This window comes from Pseudonaja textilis, chromosome 1, assembly GCF_049901715.1.
Source record: "Pseudonaja textilis isolate UNSWEBS1 chromosome 1, rPseTex1.2, whole genome shotgun sequence".
Classification (NCBI taxonomy): Eukaryota; Metazoa; Chordata; class Lepidosauria; order Squamata; family Elapidae; genus Pseudonaja; species Pseudonaja textilis.
Window position 1 is genome coordinate 56,870,217 of NC_141990.1, and position 11,557 is coordinate 56,881,773.

Consider the following 11,557-nt stretch of genomic DNA (forward strand, 5'->3'; position numbering starts at 1 on the left):
ACATCAAATAAATTTAGACAATGAGCAAGCTAAAATGTAATGTAGATATTTATTTTATTAACCAAATGTATATAGTTGCCCATCTCACAACAAGCAGAACATAGATTTCCCCCCCTATTTATATTTTGGATTCTTCATCTCTAGAAATTTTTAAAGAAGACATTGGACATGTAAGGTGTGTCAAATTTTTCAACTTTCAGTTTCCAAGCACTAGGGTTGCTCAAACATTGTGACTTGCCTTGGGAATTATAAAGATATTTTGGTTACTTTTAATATAATTTAGATGTGCTTTGTAAGTAACTACATAAATTCCATAACGTTTTAACATTTTGTTTCTTTCCTAAGCCACCACATCTCCAAAATGGATTCTGTTGATGATCCTTGTCTTTTCCAACTGCATAACTCTATGATTCTGTGATTTAATGTATGTACAGCTGTTTCCCAAATGACAATTTGACTTCCAAGAACTTTATAATGTAGGTTAAGAGACTTGGAAAGTTCTAGAACAGAAAAGGCAAACAGAGAGCATTTTTGTATATTGCTGTATATTGGATGGAATTCATATGATCCAAATGTCCCTACCAATATATGATGATTAAAAGATTTCTAGTAGCTGAACATGCAATCTCCAAAAGTAACTAGGAAAAGAAGTACATGAATCCACTGTCCTTAAATATCATGACCATGTATTGAACAAAGTAGCTATTCCCTCATATGCCAGATCTTTAAACTATTGGAGACCACTATCTTGAGGTCTCCTTGGAAAGTGCAGTTGTCTGGAGTACTTGTGGGCAATCCAAAATCCTTTATTTATCCAGAGAGGAATTACAAACAGCAGTGCCTGTAGAGATTCTCAATTGTCCAGGTCATGGTTTTCCCAAAGGTGCTTTATTCCTTTTCATTTCTCATCAAAGAAGCTTCTTCAGTTCTGACTAGATTTATATTCTTAGATAGAATATAAGGATTTGTATTCTTTGCAGTCATCTTGCTGTTGCTGTCATCTGGTTAAGCTAACAGCCAACCTTCAGAGTGGTAACAATCAGATGATTGCAAAGAGTATAAAACCTTCCATTCTCCACCATTCAATCAGAACTGAAGAAGCTTCTTTGATGAGATGTGAAACATTTTCAGGAAAACACCCACTCCCCAAGAAAGTCAAGTTGCATTTTGAAAGGCACCTTTGAAACAAACAGCCAGTGTACATTTACAGTATTCCACTGCAGTTATCTGCTCCACTTTTAGTGGAATCATCTTCAGTTTTTCATTTTTTTCCTCTCAGAAGTACAGAGATATCAGAAATAATAGCAGAAAAGTTGTAGGTATGTTTTATTAATTTTGAGGATATTGCAAAACTATCACACTTTATACATATATACATCTTATCATATTTTTATCATATAATATCTTATCATATTTTTATGACTTCTCACTATTTTCATAATATAGTTGTCTTTGTGACATTCTGTCACTGTGACAAAGAGTGCTTTCTCAATATAGCTTCCAGAAAGATGGCATTTAAATATATATACTTAAAGCAAAGGAAAACGAGACAATGGAAGAGAACAAAGTATACCAGAACATTGGATCTTATAAAATGAAACCTAATACTTGAGTCAGACACTACTTTTCTGCAGAGGGAGAACTTCTACTTTTTAAAGGGAGAACTTTTTTTTTCACTTCTAGAAAACTGGAAACAGGTCAGCATCTAGCATTGCACTGAACAGCTTTATTATTAATAATAATAATCACCATCACAGCATTGGAAAAATCAGTCAACTGTAAAAGTCTGATCATTTAGGAAAGCCTATATCCTGCAACAATACCCTTTAACACCATCAGACAACAACACAAAAGACCTGATGGGTGGATAAAAATGCTAAATCCACTGAACATTAGGCTGGCTACATGACCAATCATAAAAAAAAGAAAAAACAAAGGGAGAGGCATGGCATATTGTCTTCCATTGATGAATTTTGTTTGCCTTCTTTTGAATTAGCAAACATGACCTAAATTTGCTAAAGTCTCCAGAGTTTTAGCTAATTACTCCCAAGTTGCTTACATTGAGAAGTATTTGTTGACCATTTTAAAGCCAGTTGCCTGGATCAAGAAGTAACCTTCTTTACCAAAATCACTTATTTAATGAGAATGTTAAATAAAAAGTTAATATCAGGCCCTTAATGATACAGTATATGTTGACATGTTGAAACATGGAGCCTATAATTCAGATGGTTTCCAATACATTCTCTGAAGCCCCATTTTAGCTCCTGTGGGGAGTGTTGAGGTAATTCCCCATTAGGAGAATGAGCACATACAGGGAGAAGTATAGAGAGTAGTGTTGGAATAATACACATAGAGCACACAGATACGCTGTACAGTAAATGTAGGTTTTTACTTCCAGAAAGTTTAAGCAAAGTTCAAAATAGGCAGTCCAAAATCATTCACAGGTAAGGTCAGTCAGTTTTTAGTCCAGGGATAATCCAAATATCAAATTCCAGTATCATAAACAGTTCAGTATCAGACTTTCATCAAATCCAGTAATATCAGTCAATTAGAAGGAATGGCAATACCCTCCAACAGAAGGAAACAGAGATACTCACTCAGACACACTCTCTTCTGAGACTAAGACTAAAACAAACCAGATTTCTGGTTCCATCTTATGGCCATTTGAGAAACCACACCTAATGACAGTTTTGCATTTTCTTAAAGATACAGTTTTAAAATGTTTATCCTGGTTTATATATTTCTAACCCAAATACCTGTTAGGTGACAGGGAGAATTTAACCTAATGAAAAGAGACAATCTTATCAAAGCTAATGAAGGATATATTGCTGTTTTGTAAGTATTCTGAAGGCAGCAACAGTGCTTGAATCATTTTAATGGCATCTAGATGTCCCGGGCATTATTATTTCTTCAAAACATTTTAACCTTCACTACTAATCAAATATGAAAGAGAGGTGGGAGAAGGGGGGGAAATATTTTTGGCAAGTGCTTGGAATAGCTAAGAAGAAGAAGAAGAAGAAGAAGAAGAAGAAGAAGAAGAAGAAGAAGAAGAAGAAGAAGAAGAAGAAGAAGAAGAAGAAGAAGAAGAAGAAGAAGAAGAAGAAGAAGAAGAAGAAGAAGAAGAAGAAGAAGAAGAAGAAGAAGAAGAAGAAGAAGAAGAAGAAGAAGAAGAAGAAGAAGAAGAAGAAGAAGAAGAAGAAGAAGAAGAAGAAGAAGAAGAAGAAGAAGAAGAAGAAGAAGAAGAAGAAGAAGAAGAAGAAGAAGAAGAAGAAGAAGAAGAAGAAGAAGAAGAAGAAGAAGAAGAAGAAGAAGAAGAAGAAGAAGAAGAAGAAGACTATTCTTATGGCCTGAAAACTAATGGGTGTATCTCTCAGGATCTATAAGGCTTGTAAAATTTCTTCTCTTCACTGAAAAACAATTTGTTTGTAATGACTCACCATATTTTAGGCATTGGCTTCAAGTAACACAGCTGAGCACTGCTTCATTTTGCATCTTGCAGCTGGGCGTATTTTACAATGTCTCAAGCCAAATTCACAACAGCATACTACAGTTATATGAGATTGTGCTTCTAAATTTGGTTGGCAATGCACATTTTTATCCAATCAAAGCATTAAATTATTTTGATTATAGCAAGGACTATAAAATTTGTGTTTTGAAGTACTACATAAACTAAAGCCTAATTCACAAGAAACTGTTTTCAATCCAAATATTTCTGTTCCAAAGTCATTTTTAATTTGTGGTTGAACTTGGCACAAATCGAGAACTATTTTTTGCTAAGCACTGAAGTTTAAAAACCAAGAATTTGTTATGCAGAGGTATAAACATGCAACATCAAACTGAATCAGGCATAAAGCATTATATTTTTGCAGCAGAATTCACTACTGTAAGATTATAAGTACTAATTAACTATTCCTGTTTAATTAGATATTTTGTATTTTTTCTTGGAAACTCACACTGAATTAACAATACATTGATTATGTGCCATCAAACTGGTGACAACTTCTAGCAATCAATATATAAAGCTTTCTTCCGGATGATCTGTCCGAAACTGGGGACAATCATGTCATGCAATAGTGCACACATTTCTGCTAATTGAGTCTATCTGCCTTGTTATTTGTGCACACATTTCTGTTAATTGAGTCTATCCACTTTGTTATTTGTTGTCTTTTTATCTTCCAGCATTATAAACTGAAGAAAATTAAGTCTTTGTACTGTACAGTAGGTCCAAAATATGGTCATCATCATTTGTTGTTCAAGTAGGAATTCTGGACTGATAATTTCCATGATCCATTTGTTTGTTTTCTTGGCTATCCATGGTATTCCCAGGAATCTTCAAGTGCCACTAAAATCCAAAGGTGTCAATTCTCTTTTAGTCCTGTTTTTTTGAAGTCCAATTTTAGCTTTCATACACTGTCACAGGAAATACCATTTCCTGCATGATTCTGTTCTGCATCACAGTATCTGAATACTTTTGAAAGCCTTCATTGCTATCCAGTAAATACTAGTCTGTGGCATATTTCTTGACTGCTGGTTACTGCTGTTGATGACTAATCTTAAAAGGCAGAAGCTATCCATCACTTCAATATAATCATTGTCAATATGTTAGCAAAATACTGATAAAAGTTTGTTCGTTTGCAGATAACTGGAATCTAGAGATAACTTGGGTTTCAACTACAGAAAGCTCTTGGTGCAATGGATTATTAGAATCCTTTCCAGGCAAGTTTCAGGGATAAGTATGGGATGGGGACTGCATTGGAGATAATCAATGATGGAACGTCTGAGTGGATGCATTCTTTTTTGTTTTGCAGTGTTCAGCATCATCAACCATTTGTACCATGATATTATTTGAGACACCTAGGAGGAGATCAGACAGATGTTCTGACTTGGTGTTTGGAAGCCATGAAGCAATGTTTGGAGCAAACCAAGTACAGATGAATCCTAGCAAGAAGGAATTGTTTTCCTTTTGTTTTTCCAGAAATCTTTGAGCGGTGTAGATGTTCCCTATATATCTGTGTAGGGAGAATTCCTTCTTTTGAAGGAATCACTGCATACCTTGGGAGTTCTCCTGAACTCATGGTTCCTGTTAGACTAGGAGATACTAAAACCAGTAACCCATGCCCTTCTCAATTTGTATTGTGCTTTATGTTGGACTGGACTTAAGGAGAATCTGCAATTACGCTTGGTACCAAATGCAGCAGCTCATTTGCTGAGCAGGGTTATCTAGTTTAATAGCATAACATCTGTCTAAAAAAGCTTCAAGTCAGTTTTGTGTAGTGGTTAAGGTATCTATTCTCACCTTAGGTACAGAACAGTGGTGGGGTTCAAAAATTTTTACTACCAGTTCTGACGGCATGGCTTGGTCGGCGTGGCAGGGGAAGGATACTGTAAACTCTCCAGTCAGAGGTGGTATTTGCCAGTTCTCCGAACTACTCAAAATTTCCACTACCGGTTCTCCAGAACTGGTCAGAACCTGCTGAATACCACCACTGGTAGAGAGCCACTGAGTCATACTGGCTCAATCATTTCTCTCAGCCCTAGAATGGAGGTAATATATATATATATATAAGAGCTTGCCAAGAAAAGACCTGTCTTTTCCTGGCAGTCTCCAAGAATTGAATATGATTGAATGGAAGAAGGAAAAGGAACTTTACTGGCTGCCTGTAAGCTGCCAGTCTTAATCCAAGTTATTGTGATTGTCCTTAAATTGTTTTATGTTCAGATCCATGTCAACTTCAAGATATCTTCTATATTCTACTTTAGGTAGAACCTGCTTACCCTATATAATCTGGTAAGGAAAGGATGATCTATGTACCTCTCTTGAAAATAATCAGAGGTTTGAATCTAAAGAACAAAGAACTTTATAATAGCCCACTTGCTCCAGAACAGCTTGCCAACCCACAACAGCTTTCCTTGACTGTTTCTGTCCCTGCTCTTAATAGTGTTTCACAACAATGCTGAAAATAATCATCTGCAAGGTAACATTCATATCTGGTTGATGATAACAACTATTTTATGAATAGGTTTTATTAAAAGTACTTTAATTGGTTTGATTGTAACAATATTGTTTAGAATTTTACTATGTTTATTATAAGCTGTCTAAAATTATGGTTATAGTCGACATACAAATGTTTGCAAGTGAATAAAAATATTGCACAACATTGGTGATCATGAACTTATGAGATGTGATGAGACTTCAGTATTTCCATAAGAGATTTAATAAAATGCCAATAATCTTCAGCTGCAGTTGCTGTTTTGTGGTGCCTAGAGGCACTGTATTGTCAATACTGTAGAATTTCTTGTACAGAGAATTATACAACAGCTTGGGTTGCTCTATAGCACAACTCAGTTACCCTTAATGTAAGATTAAAGAAGCTAAGTAGTAAATATTTAACAATACAAATATAAATGATAAGAGCAAAGATAAATTAGAATCCAACAAATCAGGGATGTAATAAATACAGCATCTTCACAGTTGTTGGTCTCTCTGTCTTTAAAGTCTCGGGTCCCTCCTTTTCCCAACTTTCCAATCTTCCAATTGTTACATTTTTCTTTTTTAAAATTTTCATATATTTTTTTTTCCCTTAATTTTTTATATAATTATTTTACAGGATATATTTTCTTTTCCTTTCATCATAACTTGGAAGTGCTTTCTAACACCTTCCTATATTTTCATTGCTATTTGAAGCTATTCAGTTGCCATGGAAATGAAACTGTCCATCTCATTGGTTAGGAACAGATGATGGCCACAAAGGCAAAAGGTATCTGAATATAATGTCTTCCTGCTGATAATAGTGGCTGAATCAAAATTATAGTTCATGTAATTAATGCTGTTATTCATCTCATGATGAAATTAGACATGAAAAGCTTAGCCAAGAACAGAGTTGACATTGTATTAATACCTTACAGATATGTATTAAAATGTTTACTTTCCTGGAAGAATATACCATATAAGTGGCCAAAATATTCAGGATGCATATTGGAGAACCAAGAATGCAGAATTTCAAAGGCAGGTTGGCCAACCTGATAGAGATACTATTATCTTTATTATCTAAGGGCTTCAGTGAAGATTGAACTATATATAATTCATTTGCTTATATATTCTTGTATTTTCCATATAAATTTAATATTACAAGGAAAATGGAGAAGATGAGTTGAACTTTTAATAAATGATAGTTTCTCCTACTTCTTTTTTTAAAGGATAATCTTGGGTTCATGAGAATATACCAAATTAACTCAGATTTTTTTTTTCTAATTAACCAAATTGTATCCAAACAATTTGAAAGACTTATATATAAACTGAATGTTATAGTGCTTTTCACACAGCTGTTAAAACTGAGGAGCTCATTTGAAAACTCAAGATCACCCAATCAAAATAAAGTCAAGGCAAAGCAAGCCCATCAGAAGGCCATTCTTTTTTACTCAGCCTACAATGAATCCATGGTTTTTGCTGCCAACAGTTGTGGTAATGATTACCAAATAGAGTTTTTATTTAAAAAAAAACACTGGATAGATTCATGGAAGATCAGAGTATTCATGACTGTAAATATTGATGGCTCTTTGCCAGATCACAGACCACATTCCTTTAAATACTCACTGCTGTAACAATGGAAGGAACTGTCACCCTTCAGTCAGGATTATGAATTTCCCAGCTATGATCCCTTGGTAAAGCTGGATTAAGTGATCTCAAACCTGCTAGAGCAAGGATTTTTTATTTATTCATACAGTTTAGAGGCAATTCGATGTCCAATGCTTCATGGTTAGGGTTAGGGTCTTGCAAACACCCCATTCTGATCATAAGTAAAAACATTATATGAACTGAGGTCTGTTTATATGTTTTCCTGCATACTGTATATATTGTAGACTAGCTGGATACCCGTGCTTCACTATAAATATGTGATTGGGCTTCGTTTTGAAGGAGGAAAATGGGGGTGGGGTGAAATTCTGCCTCTGCCAACCAGCATCCACCAGTATTAATCTGGCAAGAGTCCTGTCAGTGTGTGAGAGAGTTGAAGACTGGAAACTGAAGCATTTGTTGTGTGAGCAAGGAGCAGCAAGGAGCCTGGACAAGGCTTAGCTCCACTGTTCTGTACTAAAGCTGCTTGGTGCTTTGAAACTGAAACTGAAACTCCTCTTCTCTAATTGTGTTTTGCATTTGGAACAAATTTCTTTTCAGGTGGGAAGGGGGAGTAGAACTCCTTAGCATCAGAGTGTGTTAATAATAATATACAAAATACTAATGCTGTGATGATCATTTTAAAAAATCCTTTCTTAGTGAGCACCTAGAAGTCAGGAGGAATATACATGCCGAATTTCAAGTTTGGTATTCAGCTTTGTTCGGGTATTTTCCCATGTCATTATAGTTGTGCTTTACACGAACAAAGCTGAATACCATACATGTAAGTACCCGCGAAAACATATATATATATGTTCCCTTGTCCCCGATTCATAGGAAGAACTGGGCAGGATGAGTCAGACTAACACAATATAGGGCATACATTGTTAGACAGGAGTACTTTTGGAGCTGAGGACAACACGGGGATACTTTCAGAGCTGATGATCTGGCCAAGCAAATCAGTGGTTTGCTGAAAAATAGAATCTAAACCAAGTGATATTGACAGATTTGCGTATCCCAAGGAAAAGCACGCTGAAATAAGCAGAATGTGGCTGACATATAATTGGTTCTTGCTTGATACCATTCTTAGGCATATATAAACATGCACAAGCTGTTAATATGCAAATTACCTTATAATATTACCAATATATGCAAAGTTCATTTGTAATTTCTATGTAAAGCTCAGCGACTGAACACAGAATTTTTAAACAAAGTTCCTTGGAGACATCCCTAAAAATTAAATGCCGCTTCTCAACACCTGTATATGAGAGAGATTTAAATACAAAACAGTCTTTGTGATTCTTATTATTATTCATATTAATTCATGCTGAACTATGTGGTAAGAGGTCCAAAGAGGCTATTTTTCACTTGGCACCCAGGAAACTACTTTGTGTTAGTGAAAAAAAAAATGCTACTTTTGCAGTCTGATGGGAGCCTATTAAACACAAATCAGCAAAGTAATATGATATCACAGACCTTCTGTAAAACATTTGCTGGAGAGTAGAACAGCGGTGGAAGGAGATGCTAGGATAAGTGTTTACCATAAATGGAAGCATTGTGTAATGAAGCAGATGATTCTGCCAAAGGGGAAAAAGTCTTTCTAGACAAGGTAAATAAAGTAGATTCTATGGAGACTTTGGTACTAAGCCACAGTCTTTTTCAGGTGTATCATCTCCAGAGGGACTATTGCTACCAGGACAGTATGGCAGAAAATTAGGTCTAGCAAGGGCAGTTTTAAAAAGACAGCATCTTGTTGCTGGGTCCCAGATGCCAAAGAATGGAAAGCAGAAGATGTGGTTGAATTCATGTCTTCTTTAAGGGCTTCCTATAGAAATGGTTTAACTGTCATGAAAAACTAGCTAGATATGCCTACTTAGGCTTTTATACAATTCCTGATAACTGATCAATACCCTGTATGATACAACACTGATGACATTATTGCCCCTGACAGCATGCCAGCTTCTCTACTTTATTACCCCTGACAGATGTCATCCACAGCATGCCACTTTCTACCACTTGGGTAGGTTCTGACAGCAATGGCAGCAGCTCCCACTATCTTCTTCAACCTTGTATTACCTTCACCCATATTAAAGGAAGGTGCACAGCTGGATTTTCAATTTGTTTTTGTTTTTTTGAGTTTTAAAATAGACTTTATTTACAAAAGATTAAAACACGAACAAGCATACAAATATGTAAAAATAAAAAGAATATAAATAGAACAATAAACATATTTCTTTCTATTACATTTGATATTAAGATTGATAGCTCATAGTAAACAGTAGTAAGTAATCATTGGCAAGTATTCCTTATCCCGCATCAATTACCTATTAATTAATAAATAATATATCATTCTGCTATTATTATTGGATTATAACTGTATTGGTTAATCGAATGGAGCCTCTTCAAGCTTCTTGTCTATTATATAAATATTATGAAGGCTCCATTTGGACTTTCAATTTGACTTGGAACCCTTTACACTGTCATTAGGCCCATATTTTTTCCTTCCATTCGAATGACTTGAAAGATGTACTTTGTTTCAGATCAAGGTCAATGTGAATAATCATCTTGGGGATTAGAAGTAAGATTGTCCTAGGAAGGACTAGAAATGATGAGAGATGTTTCAGGTGGCATTCTCTTTACCCCCCCCCCCCCAATGTTTCCTGTTTTGGGGACTGGACGCATTTGTTTTCATGTATCTCATAGAATTGTAGAGAAGTGAAAGGGTTTATTTAATCCCTTTATAGTTTACATATGTGGAAAGTGTGGCTTACACTTAGAAGCATAGAGTTGGAACTTTAGTACTTTATAAGCCATGTAATCCAATCCTTTATGAGCAAACTTTTGTTCCCTCAAAGTGGCAGTGTGGTCTGACAGAGTTCCACATATATTTAATTTCCCACTCAACAAAATCCACTCTAAGTTTTTCTGTGGGACTGAGTGATCAGCATAATGAGCACAAAGAGAGAAAAGAAGGCCCCATAATACATAGACTCTCCTTTTCTCTTTCATACATACACTTGGAAAACTTAATTCCTAGGTATTAGAAGTTATAAACATAACTTAAGCTGTCCTTTCTTTGATATTGTTTCCTATCTCCCATAATCATGTTCAATTGCTTCTCCTCAATTATGCTTCTTGATCTCAACTTGCTCTCAGGAGTGCAGTGAAATATAACAGTATTTCCCTCAAATGGTAATTGGGGAAATAGAACACACTAAAAGGAGAAACTACACAAAAACCTTGGGAAAAAAAAGTCAAATTTGGGCTAGGCAATAGGGGAAGGAGTAGGTAAAGAAATCTCTGCACGTTACTAATTAATTGTATCAAACTCTTTCACAAATGGTTTTCTAAAGCCTTTTTTGTCTATTTGTTTATAGTTGCAGCTTCTAGGATAGCACACTAAATTAAAGCTACAGAATATAATTATACTTAAGATTCCAAAAGCCCACTGTCTGTTACTAACAAATAAATACAATGCTCAAAGCTTTGCTAACTGTAACAGAGATTTGCATAAACAGCATGGTTACAAAGCCACAGGATTCTAGTTTATAAGAGAAGGTAAAGCTAAACATATGCTTGAATTGTCCTCTGTTTATTTGCAGGGTTGAACATAATGAGATCTTCCTCCTCCTCCTCCTCCTCTTCCTCCTCCTCTTCCTCCTCCTCCTTCTCCTCCTCTTCCTCTTCAATCTTTCTCTTCAATCTTCCTCTTCCTCTTTCCTCCTCTTCCTCCCCTTCCCACTTCTCCTTTTTCTTCATTGCACTGCATGAACTAACATCTAAACAATTGTGAGCACAAAAATTCTTACAGTACAAACTTTTCTAGGAGATGGCCTCTTCATAGGTCACATCATGCTATATAAGAAGAAAGGAAGTTGTGTTGCATTGCATTGCTTTGCAGTTGTGAACTGTCTTGTTTTGGAAATGGGCATTAGTAGGAATTCT

At 35.5% G+C, this 11,557-nt stretch overlaps 1 protein-coding gene across 6 annotated transcripts in view; it reads left to right on the top strand.

The window, feature by feature from the left end:
* LRFN2 (leucine rich repeat and fibronectin type III domain containing 2) overlaps positions 1-11,557 on the top strand; it is a 311,191-nt gene that overhangs the window by 230,127 nt on the left and 69,507 nt on the right. The window contains exons 1-2 of one of the 6 annotated variants that reach the window (XM_087935036.1): positions 4,823-5,788; positions 6,686-6,758. The exons of 4 other annotated variants lie outside the window; for them this stretch is intronic. The gene's annotated coding sequence lies outside the window, so the exon portion shown is untranslated. Of the gene's footprint in view, positions 1-4,822; positions 5,789-6,685; positions 6,759-11,557 lie in introns of those variants that run through there. One more of the 6 variants, XM_087935027.1, reaches the window with a different exon arrangement.